Genomic DNA, 16,083 nt, shown 5'->3' on the forward strand with positions numbered 1-16,083 from the left:
TTACTGGAGCGTCACTCAACACCGCGTCCGTCCACCCACAAGGGGTACCACCCGCAACCGAGACATCCCCATGCTGAAGCAAGGGAGGAAAATCTGCTTCATGGAACACATTAATCCGATCATGCATCCGAGTGTCGCAGGCAGCAGCCAAATGTCGAACGTGGTCACATTTAAAACATGTCCAAGTCTGCCCATGGTAGGAGAAGCAGACCGTAAAGCCAGCAAGCGCGAGAGAAGAAGGCACATTCCCACGAAGAACCATCTTAGCCTTCCTGTAGCCATTACTGAATCCCTTTACGTCTTCGGTTGTGTACCTACAGACACGAATACAATCCACACACCCATACCTGGCAAGAGCCCGGCGCATATATAATGTCCTAGTCTCAGACATTTCAAACGGCGCATATATAATGTCCTAGTCTCAGACATTTCAAACGGCGCATTCTTAATAGACACGTATGTGTACTCCACACTCAAATTCGTCACAGTCACAGAGCCGAGACCGTTGCTCAGCCCCACCTCCTTGTCCTCATACTGGTCGAGAAACCTAAACAAGCCACTCTCGGCGAACTTCACAATTACTCTGTCCTCACAAACGACCTGTAGACTAGAGAGATCTTCCACTTTCACGCCCATAACTGCAAACAGAGTGTTGCTGATGACGCCAATATCCACCCGATAGGTAAATGTCAGCCCAGCTGAGTCCTTCCTCCTCAGTGGCGGCACATAAGTCCCCATACCGAAAAACAGTCACCCCGCAGTGGCAGACAACCACCCGTCAGGGCAACCAACAATCGTCCAAAGTAAACACCAGCAGGAAGAGCAGGGAAATGTCCGACCCGGCTGGTGGTTGCCACCACACTCCAGATTCAGCTACTGGTAACACAAATCTCCGGATGTAGTGGTAAGACACTCACCTGGCGTTCCGCGAGCGCTTTGTCATGGGTTCGTATCCTGGCCGGGGAGGATTTATTGGGCGCAAATCCTTAACTGTAGCCTCTGTTTAACTCGACAGTAAAATGGGTACTTGGTTGTAAAAACAAGTCTTCGCGGTGGGGATCGTATTCCAGGGACCTGCCCGAAACGCTACGTGAACTAGTGGCTGTACAAGAATGTAACAACTCTTTTATATATCTAAAAAAAAAAAACAGTTGCAAGTAGCACGGGCTAGCAAGCCCGTAGTGGACTTACCTGGCCCAGGAGCGGGGCTGTCACGTGTATATAATGACATTTCAATATAGACATAAATTTCAATACTGCAGGAGGTATAAAATACAAAAAAAGGTACGTTTACAATTAAAGGTGTAACCTTAGGGTATCCAGTCTGAACTGGTGTGGCTGGGTCATAACGACTCCGTAAAATGAATAGTACCACATTCTAGTATCTAATTGCCTTTTATGGCAATACATGTTCGATGGTTCAAAAGTTACTAAAAGCACTGTCTAACCAGGAGGATGATGTTCCTCTGTTGGAACATCAGAGGTCCGCGATTATTCAATACCCTCCAGGCAAGTATAAGAAATATTGCCGGAACAAAAATGGAAGTCTTCAGGAAAAATGTGGATAGTTTTCTGTAAGGAGCGCCGGACCAACCGGGCTCTGGTGATGTGGGCCTGTGGGCCGCTCCAAGCAACAGCCTATTGGACCAAGCTCTTACAAGTCTAGTCAGGCTATGGACAGAGCTCAGGGAGGAGAAGAACACTTAGAACCTCATCCAGGTACTTCAGGTATATATACTTTATAAAACAGTTTTGTGGAAAAATACACGAAAAACCTGTACGGGTGAATGATTGTTGCTGATGAATTATAGGTAGTCCAAGACTCCCTCCATCTTGAAACATTTAGCCTTATCTTTGTTGTAGTCTAGCCTTAGAGGGTGTGGTAGTGGTGGTGGGTGGTGTAGCCTAGTCTCATACGGTGTGGGGGTGGTGTAGCCTAGTCTCATACGGTGTGGGGGTGGTGTAGCCTAGTCTCAGACGGTGTGGGGTGGTGCAGCCTAGTCTCAGACGGTGTGGGGTGGTGGAGCCTAGACTCAGACGGTGTGGGGTTATCTTGAGATGATTTCGGGGCTTTTTTTTAGTGTCCCCGCGGCCCGGTCCTCGACCAGGCCTCCACCCCCAGGAAGCAGCCCGTGACAGCTGACTAACACCCAGGTACCTATTTTACTGCTAGGTAACAGGGGCATAGGGTGAAAGAAATTCTGCCCATTGTTTCTCGCCAGCGCCTGGGATCGAACCCAGGATCACAAATCCAGCGTGCTGTCCGCTCGGCCGACCGGCTCCCGTCCCATCCCGGGGTGGAGTAGCCTAGTCTCAGACGGTGTGGGGTGGTGTAGCCTAGTCTCAGAGGGTGTGGGGTGGTGTAGCCTAGTCTCAGAGGGTGTGGGGTGGTGTTGCCTAGTCTCAGAGGGTGTAGGTGTGTACGAGGACGTGTATCGTGAGCTACACCAGGTACATGTTTAATATGGGTAACTATAAACACTTGCAAATTTGCTTAATAGCGCTTGAAATCAATACACTTTAAAAAATTGCCTGCTATTTGCATCGCGATATTTACTTCTTGGCGTTTATAGTTGTACTGCTCGCGTTGTACACGTGTTGTTCACGTGTACTGCACTTGTTGTACACGTGTATTGTTGGAGAGCCTAAAAAACTCGGTGGTATTTCAAATTAGTGTCGTAAGGCCTGTATGAATGTTCTAGTTATAGATATCAGCAGTGTTATTACTTGCTGGAAACCTCCCTACTCGTACAGTAAAACTAAGTACAATACAATAATATGGTGGAATATTATATATATATATATATATATATATATATATATATATATATATATATATATATATATATATATATATCCCTGGAAACACAAACCGAAACTGTCTCTATTTTCCGCTTGTTACAACTTGTAATAAAGTTGTTACATCTTGGCTTAACGTGTTTATGACGTATTAGAACGTTGTTACAACTTGCTATATTGGTTGTTATAACTGGTTAGGTGTTAAAACTTGTTCGAACGTTGTACCAACGTCGTAGTTTCGATGTGTGTTTGGAGGGATATATATATATATATATATATATATATATATATATATATATATATATATATATATATATATATATATATATATGTCGTACCTAGTAGCCAGAACTCACTTCTCAGCCTACTATTCAAGGCCCGATTTGCCTAATAAGCCAAGTTTTCCTGAATTAATATATTTACCATAATTTTTTTCTTATGAAATGATAAAGCAACCCTTTTCTCTATGTATGAGGTCAATTTTTTTTTATTGGAGTTAAAATTAACGTAGATATATGACCGAACCTAACCAACCCTACCTAACCTAACCTAACCTATATTTATAGGTAAGGTTAGGTTAGGTAGCCAAAAAAAGCTAGGTTAGGTTAGGTTAGGTAGGTTAGGTAGACGAAAAAACATTAATTCATGAAAACTTGGCTTATTAGGCAAATCGGGCCTTGAATAGTAGGCTGAGAAGTGCGTTCTGGCTATTAGGTACGACATATATATATATATATATATATATATATATATATATATATATATATATATATATATATATATATATATATATATATATATATATATGTCGTACCTAGTAGCCTACTATGCAAGGCCCGATTTGCCTAATAAGCCAAGTTTTCCTGAATTAATATATTTTCTCTAATTATTTTCTTATGAAATGATAAAGCCACCTATTTCATTATGTATGAGGTCAATTTTTTTTTATTGGAGTTAAAATTAACGTAGAAATATGACCGAACCTAACCAACTCTACCTAACCTAACCTATCTTTATAGGTTAGGTTAGGTTAGGTAGCCGAAAAAGTTAGGTTAGGTTAGGTAGGTTAGGTAGTCGAAAGAACACTAATTCATGAAAACTTGGCTTATTAGGCAAATCGGGCCTTGCATAGTAGGCTGAGAAGTGCGTTCTGGCTACTAGGTACGACATATATATATATATGAACGTGTCAGGATGAAATGGATGAACTAATCCGTCCTCGGACAGAGTCCATTCCATCCAGCGGTCAACCCCAAAGACGCATTCATCAAATTTAACATGCTGTTCATTCAAAGCAGGAATTTTATCACATAAATTAATATTATTATATATTAGCATATTATACATATTTAGGCACTGGTTAGGTTAGGTGTTTACGTTCTGTTGGAGATTATTTGTATTTGTAGTACGTGGATGAATCATCTACAACCCGTCCTCGACTCAAGTCCATTACATCCAGCGGTCGACCCCACAGACGCATTCATAAATTTTTACATGCTGTTCATTCAAAACGGGAATTTTCTCAAATATAAATTAATATTATAATATATTAGCTTATTGTGCATATATAGGTATAGGTTACGTTAGGTGTTAAGGTTCTGTTGGCGATTATTTGTATTTGTAGTTAAAGCAGTTAAAGCGTTGTGGTTCGAACAAAATTCGTCAGTGAAGCACTTGTTCCGGAAGTGTTCGAACGTCAACAGTTGTGAGTCGTGTGTAAACCGTTTTACATTTATAAACAGCGGGTTTGGCAGGTCCATGGAATCACTTTTGGGTCTTTGTTTGGAGGACGGGCTGGATGAACAGAGTCCTGGCAAATGTGTCTTGAAAGAAGAAATTCGTTGGAGCAGGCTGGTGGGTTCTGGCCAGGGCCGGGAAACATGAAGCAGTTACACAAGTACTTACGAACCTGTGCAACTTTCCTCAATCTTTGGCGGCTTTGTTTACATGTATTAAACAGTTTACGAGATTCGAAATTTCTCCATCAAATGTTGTTGCTGTAGTAAACAGCCTCCTGGTGCTTCGGAGCTCACAAACTGTTTAATAAATGTAAACAAAGCCGCCAAAGATTGAGAAAATATGTACAGGTTCTTAAGTACTTGTGTAACTGCTTGATGAATCCAGATCCAACCCTGACGCAAGTTCGATCCCGCCCTCCCGCTCCCTAAACTTTCTCGTTGATGTGTCATGTTATCGTGATCTCATTTTCTATCTTTTAAAATTGTTCTTCTATTTAAAATCTTCATGACGTTTCGAAAAGACTTTAAATTATCAGATCTAAAGAAACAGCAAATTTAAGCAAGAAAAAATTGCTAGAAATCAGAGTTCAAAAATAAAAGCAAACGTTACAAAATTAAACTGAGGTTTTCAAAGAAGAGAAAACAATCAAAATGTCCTCAGGTCAACGAGGTTGTAGGCTGTTGACAGAACAATTAGTGTGGTGTTGTGGACAACCCGTTCTCGCACTTTCGTATAGTCAATATTGACTTATTAAATACGTGCATATGTGACATACTTAACATACTAGTTTACCTTGAAAAGCTTCATAGAAAACACCGACCTTACCTAACCTTCTTAGTATGTTAATATAAGCATCTTATTGCTTCGTAATTACAATTATTACTTAACCTATAATTATACCTATACCTATAATAGGTTAAGTAATAATTGTAATTACGAAGCAATAAGATGCTTATCATAACATAATAAGAAGGTTAGGTAAGGTCGGTGTTTTCTATGAAGCTTTTCAAGGTAAACTAGTATGTTAAGTATGTCACATATGCACGTATTTAATAAGTCAATATTGACTGTAAGAAAGTGCGAGAACGGGTTGTTGTGGATCATGACCTCTAGCGGGTCATTAATGTCTTACTGAGCAACCAGCAAGTATACACCTACCTGACCCCTGACCCGACTACAAGACTAAAGTATATATTCACTGACTTACAAGGAAAAGAAAACTATACAGAGAAGTTATATAAAGTAACACAACAGAAATTAAGGAACTGACTACAAATAACTTTCAACAGCTCAAAATCATACACTACAACAAATGACTGATACTCATTAGTTCAATATAAATGAAAATAATAACACTAGACTTAGGAAAGGGTTAACTAAAGAAAACTTGCTTGGCTCTTAACTGTAATCGAGCACATGCGAGTTGCTTTTAGGGGCCAGTAGGTTTTTTTTCAATTTTTTCAAATTTGTTCGATTTCAATCAAACTTTTTTGACGAGTTTTATATGAACAGGGTCCAAGTCTCAGCATTGTTGCATAAATAGGAAGGGAGAAAAAAGTATTGAATTAGGTGTCAAAAATGTTCCAAAATGGTCAAAAACTATTATCAAACACAAGTGTCAACTGAAATCATGTTTATGACTCTCAGTTATCACAATGGCGTATTTAAAAAAAATATAATTAGTTTTATTAAAAAAAAATAAAAAAAAAATTTTTGTTAATTTTATTTTTCTTATTTGTTTATGGGACGATTTACATGAAATTTATACACCTAAATGCACGTAAGCCTATCTGTAAGGGTGCCAATTTTGGAGGAAATTGATTGATGTCAACCTCAGCCACAGATGGCAGCACCTTAGACTTTATTTATTATTTATTAATTTCAAGTAACATAAACGTTCATATAACTCTTTCATTTTTTATTCCATTTACATGAAACTTACACCTTATATGTAAAGTTTATGTCTAAAATATTTGGCCAGCGTTTTTTCCTAAGTTCATTTATTGATTTTATAATAGCAATAAACATGTTACATTTGCATATTTTTTTTTTGCGGGGGGGGGGGGGGGTGGGATCTTTAACTATTTAAATCTGTAATATTCGTTGAAAACAAAAAAATCTCCCTTTCTATTTAGGCTGCAGTACTGAAACTTGGAACAATTGCAGCCCTTTTCATATACAACAAGTCAAAAAATATTGGTTGACATTGACAACTTTTAATAACTAATCTATTGACTCCATACTCAACGTAGCACGAAGTTCTTTATTATACAATAACTCAATTAATCTCAGATCAAAGGAGCCATTGCAATTTGTAATTTCTAAGTCTGATGGAGAGGATGATCCTCTCTTCGTGAATGATCGCAAATTGCAACGAGCGATGGTTTGGTCGCGGAGTTGAGACGGGCCTCACCCAACTCTGTGTTCCAACTGTGTCTCGTTTTGAAATTCCTAATGACACGAGCATCATTACAGCTTCAGCCGCTGTAAGAGTTAACAGGAACGCCACGGAGTGTGAAAATTGTCCTTAAACTTAAAATAAGATCTGATTGTATTAGAGATCGTAAAGCTGAATCTCAAGTCTAAATAAGAGATGACAGCTGCCCACCGTCAGTAATGTTTAAGATCACTTAAGCATTGCTTGGGTCACCCTTCACTTTTCCAGTATTGTTCCAGTATGTTCGGCGGATGTGGAAGTTTGTGATGTATGATTGTATGTAAACATTTCTCAAAAGAAGTACTAAAATTGTAAATTCCTTTATGATAAAATCGATTTGGTGACGAGATCACTTGTAATATTTTAGTCATGTAAGGTTGTGGGTGTACACAGTTTGCTAATGCTATACTTGTCTGTTTTTATATCTTATTTGATGAATTAAACTGTTGTTGTGCGCCTTGTGAGTTTTCCTACCCCGCCCCTCCCCTCCCCCTGTTAGTAATTATTTGATTGTCCAAGTGTGTGGCCACACGCCCCTTGGGAGCCCCCTGAGGAGGGGAATTACAGAAAGGCGTCTTTGGGGATATAATTACGATGTTCAATGTTGTATATACTCTCAGAAGCCCATTTATTGCGGTGAATGAAAAAGTTCTGAATTGAGTACAGGAATATCTCGTTATGTAGTGACCCTACGGTGGTGACCCCACGGTGCTGACCCCAAGGTGCTGACCCCAAGGTGCTGACCCCACGGTGGTGACCCCAAGGTGCTGACCCCAAGGTGCTGACCCCACGGTGCTGACCCCACGGTGGTGACCCAACGGTGCTGACCCCACGTCTCCTTACAAATTACGTCTGAATTTGGCCGTTTGCCCGTATGGCCGAAAGTGGACGTAATTTGAAATTAAAAATAATTAAAAAAAATTAGGATTTTGTTTTTCCAAAACAGTAAGTTAAAGGTCCTCTGGTGGGTTAGTAGGACAGGAAGTTCTCCTAAGGTTTTAAAAGTCATGAAAACAGTTAATTGAACGTTTCCTCTCCTAACCTAACCGAGTAAGCCAGAGGACTCAAATAGAAAACGGGACAGTACATCACTTTCGTGAGCCGATTTCATTTCAAATTATGTCCATTTTTGGCCATAGAGCGCATACGAGCGAAAAGAGGGCGGGTTGACGATAGTGACCCCGGTGATGGTGACCCCGGTGTGTCGTAACCCCATGATGGTGACCCTGGTGTGTCATGACCCCATGATGGTGACCCTGGTGTGTGGTGACCCCATAATGGTGACCCTGGTGTGTCGTGACCCTATGATGGTGACCCTGGTGTGTAGTGACCCTATGATGGTGACCCCGGTGTGTCGTGACCCCGGTGTGGTGACCCCATGATGGTGACCCTGGTGTGTGGTGACCCCATGATGGTGACCCTGGTGTGTGGTGACCCCATGATGGTGACCCCGGTGTGTGGTGACCCCATGATGGTGACCCCGGTGTGTGTGTCGTGACCCCGGTGTGTGGTGACCCCATGATGGTGACCCTGGTGTGTGGTGACCCCATGATGGTGACCCCATGATGGTGACCCTGGTGTGTGGTGACCCCATGATGGTGACCCCGGTGTGTGGTGACCCCATGATGGTGTCCCCAGTGTGTCGTGACCCCATGATGGTGACCCCATAATGGTGACCCCATGATGGTGACCCTGGTGTGTGGTGACCCCATAATGGTGACCCCATAATGGTGACCCCGGTGTGTGGTGACCCCAGTGTGTGGTGACCCCATGATGGTGACCCTGTTGTGTGGTGAACCCTGGTGTGTGGTGACCCCATGATGGTGACCCCGGTGTGTGGTGACCCCGGTGTGTGGTGACCCCGGTGTGTGGTGACCCCATGATGGTGACCCCGGTGTGTGGTGACCCCATGATGGTGACCCCGGTGTGTGGTGACCCCATGATGGTGACCCCGGTGTGTGGTGACCCCATGATGGTGACCCCGGTGTGTGTGTCGTGACCCCGGTGTGTGGTGACCCCATGATGGTGACCCTGGTGTGTGGTGACCCCATGATGGTGACCCCATGATGGTGACCCTGGTGTGTGGTGACCCCATGATGGTGACCCCGGTGTGTGGTGACCCCATGATGGTGTCCCCAGTGTGTCGTGACCCCATGATGGTGACCCCATAATGGTGACCCCATGATGGTGACCCTGGTGTGTGGTGACCCCATAATGGTGACCCCATAATGGTGACCCCGGTGTGTGGTGACCCCAGTGTGTGGTGACCCCATGATGGTGACCCTGTTGTGTGGTGAACCCTGGTGTGTGGTGACCCCATGATGGTGACCCCGGTGTGTGGTGACCCCGGTGTGTGGTGACCCCATGATGGTGACCCCGGTGTGTGGTGACCCCATGATGGTGACCCCGGTGTGTGGTGACCCCATGATGGTGACCCCGGTGTGTGGTGACCCCATGATGGTGACCCCGGTGTGTGGTGACCCCATGATGGTGACCCCATGATGGTGACCCCGGTGTGTGGTGACCCCGGTGTGTCGTGACCCCATGATGGTGACCCTGGTGTGTGGTGACCCCATGATGGTGACCCTATGATGGTGACCCTATGATGGTGACCCTGGTGTGTGGTGACCCCATGATGGTGACCCCGATGTGTGGTGACCCTGGTGTGTGGTGACCCCATGATGGTGACCCCGATGTGTGGTGACCCCATGACGGTGACCCCGGTGTGTCGTGACCCCGGTGTGTCGTGACCCCGGTGTGTGGTGACCCCATGATGGTGACCCCGGTGTGTGGTGACCCCATGATGGTGACCCCGGTGTGTGGTGACCCCGGTGTGTCGTGACCCCATGATGGTGACCCCGGTGTGTGGTGACCCTGGTGTGTGGTGACCCCATGATGGTGACCCCGGTGTGTGGTGACCCCATGATGGTGACCCCGGTGTGTGGTGACCCCATGATGGTGACCCCATAATGGTGACCCTGGTGTGTGGTGACCCCATAATGGTGACCCCATGATGGTGACCCCGGTGTGTTGTGACCCCATGATGGTGACCCCGGTGTGTGGTGACCCCATGATGGTGACCCCATAATGGTGACCCTGGTGTGTGGTGGCCCCATAATGGTGACCCCATGATGGTGACCCCATAATGGTGACCCCATGATGGTGACCCCATGATGGTGACCCCATAATGGTGACCCCATGATGGTGACCCCGGTGTGTGGTGACCCCATGATGGTGACCCCATAATGGTGACCCTGGTGTGTGGTGGCCCCATAATGGTGACCCCATGATGGTGACCCCATAATGGTGACCCCATGATGGTGACCCCATGATGGTGACCCCATGATGGTGACCCCATAATGGTGACCCCATGATGGTGACCCCGGTGTGTGGTGACCCCATGATGGTGACCCCATGATGGTGACCCCATGATGGTGACCCCATGATGGTGACCCCATAATGGTGACGCCATGATGGTGACCCCGGTGTGTGGTGACCCCATAATGGTGACCCCGGAGGGTAATAACACAATATATCATCCCGGATTTGATTCCCGGGCGAGGAAGAAATGATTGAGCACGTTTCCTTTCACCTAATGCCGCTGTTCACCTAAGCAGTAAGTATGCGGGTGCTGACAACTGCTGAGCGCTGCACAAGGCTGCCCGACAAGGGGGGGAAGTATCACCCCGTGTTGGTGGAGTCGCCTCACGGTACCTCCAGTTTATTAACACGCTCTAGCAACCTTAAATTAGTAATAAAAGGCAGGTTGTGGGAACCGGTGCATGCGTGCGTGCGTGGGGCGCGCCCAGGGTGTGTTGTGGGGCGGGCCCAGGGTGTGTTGTGGGGCGGGCCTAGGGTGTGTTGTGGGGCGGGCCCACGGTGTGTCGTGGGGCAGGTCTGGAGGATGCTGATCATCATACACTGGAGATAACTTGTCCATTGTTTATATGGTATTCATTCCCTGACAATCGGTTTACAAAGCACTGCCCTTCACTGCTGATTAAAGCTCTATGACAAGATGTCGGAGATCACAGTTGGGTGACTGCAGCTTTCTGGTCTACGAAGAACTTCCCGACACCCTTCAGGACCTGCGACGCCCACAATGCTCGAGGAAAGAGATGGAGTAACTTGCGGAGCTGAAGTGGATGAGATATCACCTCTCCAACAGAAAGCAAAGGTGATATCACACGGCGATATTAGTGGTGAGATTAATCACAAGGGAAGCAACAAGCAGAGTGCCACAGGGACTAGTAACAGTCCGCACTGTGCTTTATATATGATCATGACTTATCCAAGGAAGTAAGATCTGATATTTCAGTGTTGTTAGATTATGTACAAATACTGAGATGAGTTCAGAAAAGAGGAGGATTGCAGGATGTGTCAGGAGGACCTGGTTAAGTAGATTTGATTGAGTAATTGATACTATAGACTTTATTTGAAACAAGTGCAAGATGATACCAATTGAAACGGGAGTTTGGAAGCTGCAAACACAAGATGACCCCCATGCTATAGGGGTCATAGCATATGGGTCATCAAAACAAATGCTAGAGTCAGAAAGGTACACGTCTGCGAGAGTTGACGTACCCCTCCCCCCTTTTTCTCTCACGTCTGTCATCAGACACAGTAACGTGACAAGTGACTGACATGTTGACAGCTGACAGACAACAGGTATCAACCGGACATACATGCTGTAGGATCCGCAGCAAAGATGATTTCATTATGTTGTACACTGTTCAGGCGACATATAGGTGAGCACAAGCGGCGCACAATAATAAATACAAAAGGGCAAGTTCAGAAAGACTGTAACCATTGCTTCTATTGACCAACAGCTGCAACGTCGAGGATCGATATCTGTTGATCAATCCTTCAAGCACGTTGATGGGGGTTTATGAAGAAAGTTAATATGTTCGTACACTGAGTTGATGACGAAACAATCGAGATATCCTGCGGAGGATATGGAAGAAGGGGAAGCTTGGCGGGAATTTGTGGAAAATATCATTCTGAAATGTACTGCATGACTCCAGAGAGGTGCGAGCCTTCCCGGCGAAGGAAGTGGGTATTGACACACAATTGTCCCAAGTGTCAGTAAGCTGTACCAAGCTGTATAGATTCCACAACAAGGAGATGTGAACAAATTAAAGAGCAAAGGAGAACAGAAGAAAAAGTGGATGAGCAGGAGAACTAGAAATAAGAACACCAGAATTAAGCAAGAAACTGAAACTTAAAACCAACACAGGTGGTAAGACTAAAGATCAACTTTGACTGCAACACTGCCACATTGGGAACCGTAAACAATGGCAACAAACTCTGGCAGGACAGTGAGGAGGCTCCGAAGAACTCGACAAAACCTTCCAAGAAATCTTGGAAGTAGAAGCAGCACTTGCCGGATGTGAGAGAGGAGAGAACTTCACCATAATTATAACACAAGAAATGGTACAAGAAAAATTAAAGCACCGGAACTGGGACACAAATGAGCTTCCTTATGAACGGATCAGAGTAATAATTGAGGTTCCTTAAGAATCATTCCGTAGTGAATACTAATTGTTCCCGACATATGGTAGAGGACCATCTTGAGGCAATAGGCAACATGTTAATGCTCGCAGAATGATGCAAGGGACGAAGACACCATCACTACTACAGATGCAGAAATATTTCCGTGGGTCTCCTGGAGGTGTAAGAAGTGGGTGCTGGAGTTCAACTCTAACAGATGCAAAGTTATGAGGATATAGAATGAGTGAGTGAGGCTCATTGAATTAAAGAAAAAGATAATCACGGAGTGGAGAAGAGTTGCAGTTTATGACCAGGTTATCTTGAGAGGATTTCGGGGCTTTAGTGTCCCCGCGGCCCGGTCCTCGACCAGGCCTCCATCCCCCAGGAAACAGCCCGTGACAGCTGACTAACTCCCAGGTATCTATTTACTGCTAGGTAACCGGGGCATCAGGGTGAAAGAAACTGTGCCCATTGTTTCGCGCCGGCGCCCGGGATCGAACCCGGGATCACAGGATCACGCGTCCAGTGTTCTGTCCGCTCAACCACCGGCGGCATATGCCAAGTTGGCACAAAAACTAAGTTTTTAGGAATGTGAAACAATGAAGTGTTTCGACCTGTATACATCTCCTCGTTGAACTTAAAAGTAAAGTCAAGAATGACCAAAGAAGCACCCTGAAGCTAGCACGAGTGCTGAGAGAGAGAGGATATATATGAAGGCAGACACTGGGAAATAAATCTTACCTCACTAGACAAGAGGACATGATCTCGACGTATAAAGTAATCAGAGGTGTAAAGGAAGTGTGCGAGGAGAGACAGACGACACGGCTGGAAACATCCTGTCCTCACATTTAACCCTCCGTAATTTTGACACTCGACCACAGCGCCAAATTTTAATGTGTGAGTGAAATTAAAAACACAGTAATATATACTCTTCCTAAGACAAATCATCATTGGTCTTAATGTTGCCCAGATTCGTACGCTTCTCGGTTAGGCAAAACCGCTTCCAATTTGACGATTACCAAGTTATGAGAAGCGGGTGATGACACGAGAAGTACAGGTCACACACAGCAACAAGGGAAGTGTGTTTTGTAGGTGAGTAGTAAACCCGTGCGATGACCAGGAGATTGGGAGATCGCACAATACATAGCTAAGAGGTGTGTTCCAGGAGCTGAAGCTCACTATCCGCAGTAGCAAACAGGTAAGCGTGCACACAAACATTATTTCTCGCCAGAAGTTATGAGTGTTAAGGGAATTTGTAACATGATTTTAGTAGAGATAAAGTGGAGTGACTGTTGCGGCGGCAGCGCTCGCCACCAGGGTAATATCAGCACTCGTCGTGTGCTGGAAATAAGTTCGATAGGTGGCTGATAAAGCTAGGCTTGACTCCTGGCCGCCGTCAGTAGGCAGTGTACTGGCTACCAGCACACACACCGCGCGCCTCCCACCGCGGCCACCACGCCCACGTCCACCACGCCCGCGTTCACCACGCCCACCACGCCCGCGTTCACCACGCCCACCACGCCCGCGTTCACCACGCCCACGTCCACCACACACACACTGTCATCCACAGTGGTTTATGAGGGAGTGAGAGGCGGTGGTGGCGACGCTGGACCTTAGAGCACCCACTATGACCATCATGCAGAGATATGTGGACGTCTTCCTCAGCCCTTCCACCCAGCACTACATCAGCAACAGTACCATGGTAAGCCCTCAGCACCTCCACCCAGCAGTACATCAGCCCCATGGTAAGCCCTCAGCCCCTCCACCCAGCAGTACATCAGCCCCATGGTAAGCCCTCAGCCCCTCCACCCAGCAGTACATCAGCCCCATGGTAAGCCCTCAGCCCCTCCACCCAGCAGTACATCAGCCCCATGGTAAGCCCTCAGCCCCTCCACCCAGCAGTACATCAGCCCCATGGTAAGCCCTCAGCCCATCCACCCAGCACTACATCAACTCCATGGTAAGCCCTCAGCCCCTCCACCCAGCACACGCTTCTGTCCACTCTTCAATAGTTACTGCTTTTACCTGACGAGTGGGACACCTGTATTTAACCGGTTTATGATATTGATCCCTCATTGAGTGGGTGTTGCAATGTCCCAGTACCTGTTTAAGGTAGACGCAGTCAATGTCCCAGTACCTGTTTAAGGTAGACGCAGTCAATGTCCCAGTACCTGTTTAAGGTAGACGCAGTCAATGTCCCAGTACCTCTTTAAGGTAGACGCAGTCAATGCCCCAGTACCTCTTTAAGGTAGACGCAGTCAATGTCCCAGTACCTCTTTACGGTAGACGCAGTCAATGTCCCAGTACCTGTTTAAGGTAGACGCAGTCAATGCCGCAGTACCTCTTTAAGGTAAACACTGAAACACTGACAGCACTCACAACTAGGTGAGTACTTTCAGTGTTTCAGTACCTCTTCTGGAAGGACAATGTCCCCGTTCCTTTGCAGTACTAGGTAGACACAGTGTGATTGTTGTTGTTTGTGGTAGCTTTGAGAGAGAGCATGTGGGGGAGCTCTTGGTGGTTGTACAAGTGGCTTTCGCAGTGGTAATGGTTGTACAAGTGACTCTGACAGTGGTAGTGGTTGTACAAGTGACTCTGGTAGTGGTTGTACAAGTGACTCTGGCAGTGGTGGCAGAGTGGTAGTGGTTGTACAGGTGACTCTGGCAGTGGTGGCAGAGTGGTAATGGTTGTACAGGTGACTCTGGCAGTGGTGGCAGAGTGGTAATGGTTGTACAAGTGACTCTGGCAGTGGTGGCAGAGTGGTAGTGGTTGTACAAGTGACTCTGGCAGTGGTGGCAGAGTGGTAATGGTTGTACAAGTGACTCTGGCAGTGGTGGCAGAGTGGTAGTGGTTGTACAAGTGACTCTGGCAGTGGTGGCACAGTGGTAGTGGTTGTACAAGTGACTCTGGCAGTGATAGTGGTTGTACAAGTGACTCTGGCAGTGATAGTGGTTGTACAAGTGACTCTGGCAGTGGTAGTGGTTGTACAAGTGACTTTGGCAGTGGTAGTGGTTATACAAGTGACTCTGGCAGTGGTAGTGGTTGTACAAGTGACTCTGGCAGTGGTAGTGGTTGTACAAGTGACTCTGGCAGTGGTAGTGGTTGTACAAGTGACTCTGGCAGTGGTAGTGGTTGTACAAGTGACTCTGGCAGTGGTAGTGGTTGTACAAGTGACTCTGGCAGTGGTAGTGGTTGTACAAGTGACTCTGGCAGTGGTAGTGGTTGTACAAGTGACTCTGGCAGTGGTAGTGGTTGTACAAGTGACTCTGGCAGTGGTAGTGGTTGTACAAGTGACTCTGGCAGTGGTAGTGGTTGTACAAGTGACTCTGGCAGTGGTAGTGGTTGTACAAGTGACTCTGGCAGTGGTAGTGGTTGTACAAGTGACTCTGGCAGTGGTAGTGGTTGTACAAGTGACTCTGGCAGTGGTAGTGGTTGTACAAGTGACTGGCAGTGGTAGTGGTTGTACAAGTGACTCTGGCAGTGGTAGTGGTTGTACAAGTGACTCTGGCAGTTGTAGTTGTTGTACAAGTGACTCTGGCAGTGGTGGCAGAGTGGTAGTGGTTGTACAAGTGACTCTGGCAGTGGTGGCAGAGTGGTAGTGGTTGTACAAGTGACTC

At 45.9% G+C, this 16,083-nt stretch overlaps 1 protein-coding gene across 7 annotated transcripts in view; it reads left to right on the top strand.

Moving 5' to 3' along the window:
- LOC123757638 (bifunctional peptidase and arginyl-hydroxylase JMJD5) overlaps positions 1-16,083 on the top strand; it is a 296,441-nt gene that overhangs the window by 171,928 nt on the left and 108,430 nt on the right. Inside the window, exon 1 of one of the 7 annotated variants that reach the window (XM_045741494.2) lies at positions 13,722-14,168. The exons of the other annotated variants lie outside the window; for them this stretch is intronic. The gene's annotated coding sequence lies outside the window, so the exon portion shown is untranslated. Of the gene's footprint in view, positions 1-13,721; positions 14,169-16,083 lie in introns of those variants that run through there. 7 annotated transcript variants of the gene reach the window in all.

The sequence above is a fragment of the Procambarus clarkii genome, chromosome 22 (assembly GCF_040958095.1).
Source record: "Procambarus clarkii isolate CNS0578487 chromosome 22, FALCON_Pclarkii_2.0, whole genome shotgun sequence".
Lineage (NCBI taxonomy): Eukaryota > Metazoa > Arthropoda > Malacostraca > Decapoda > Cambaridae > Procambarus > Procambarus clarkii.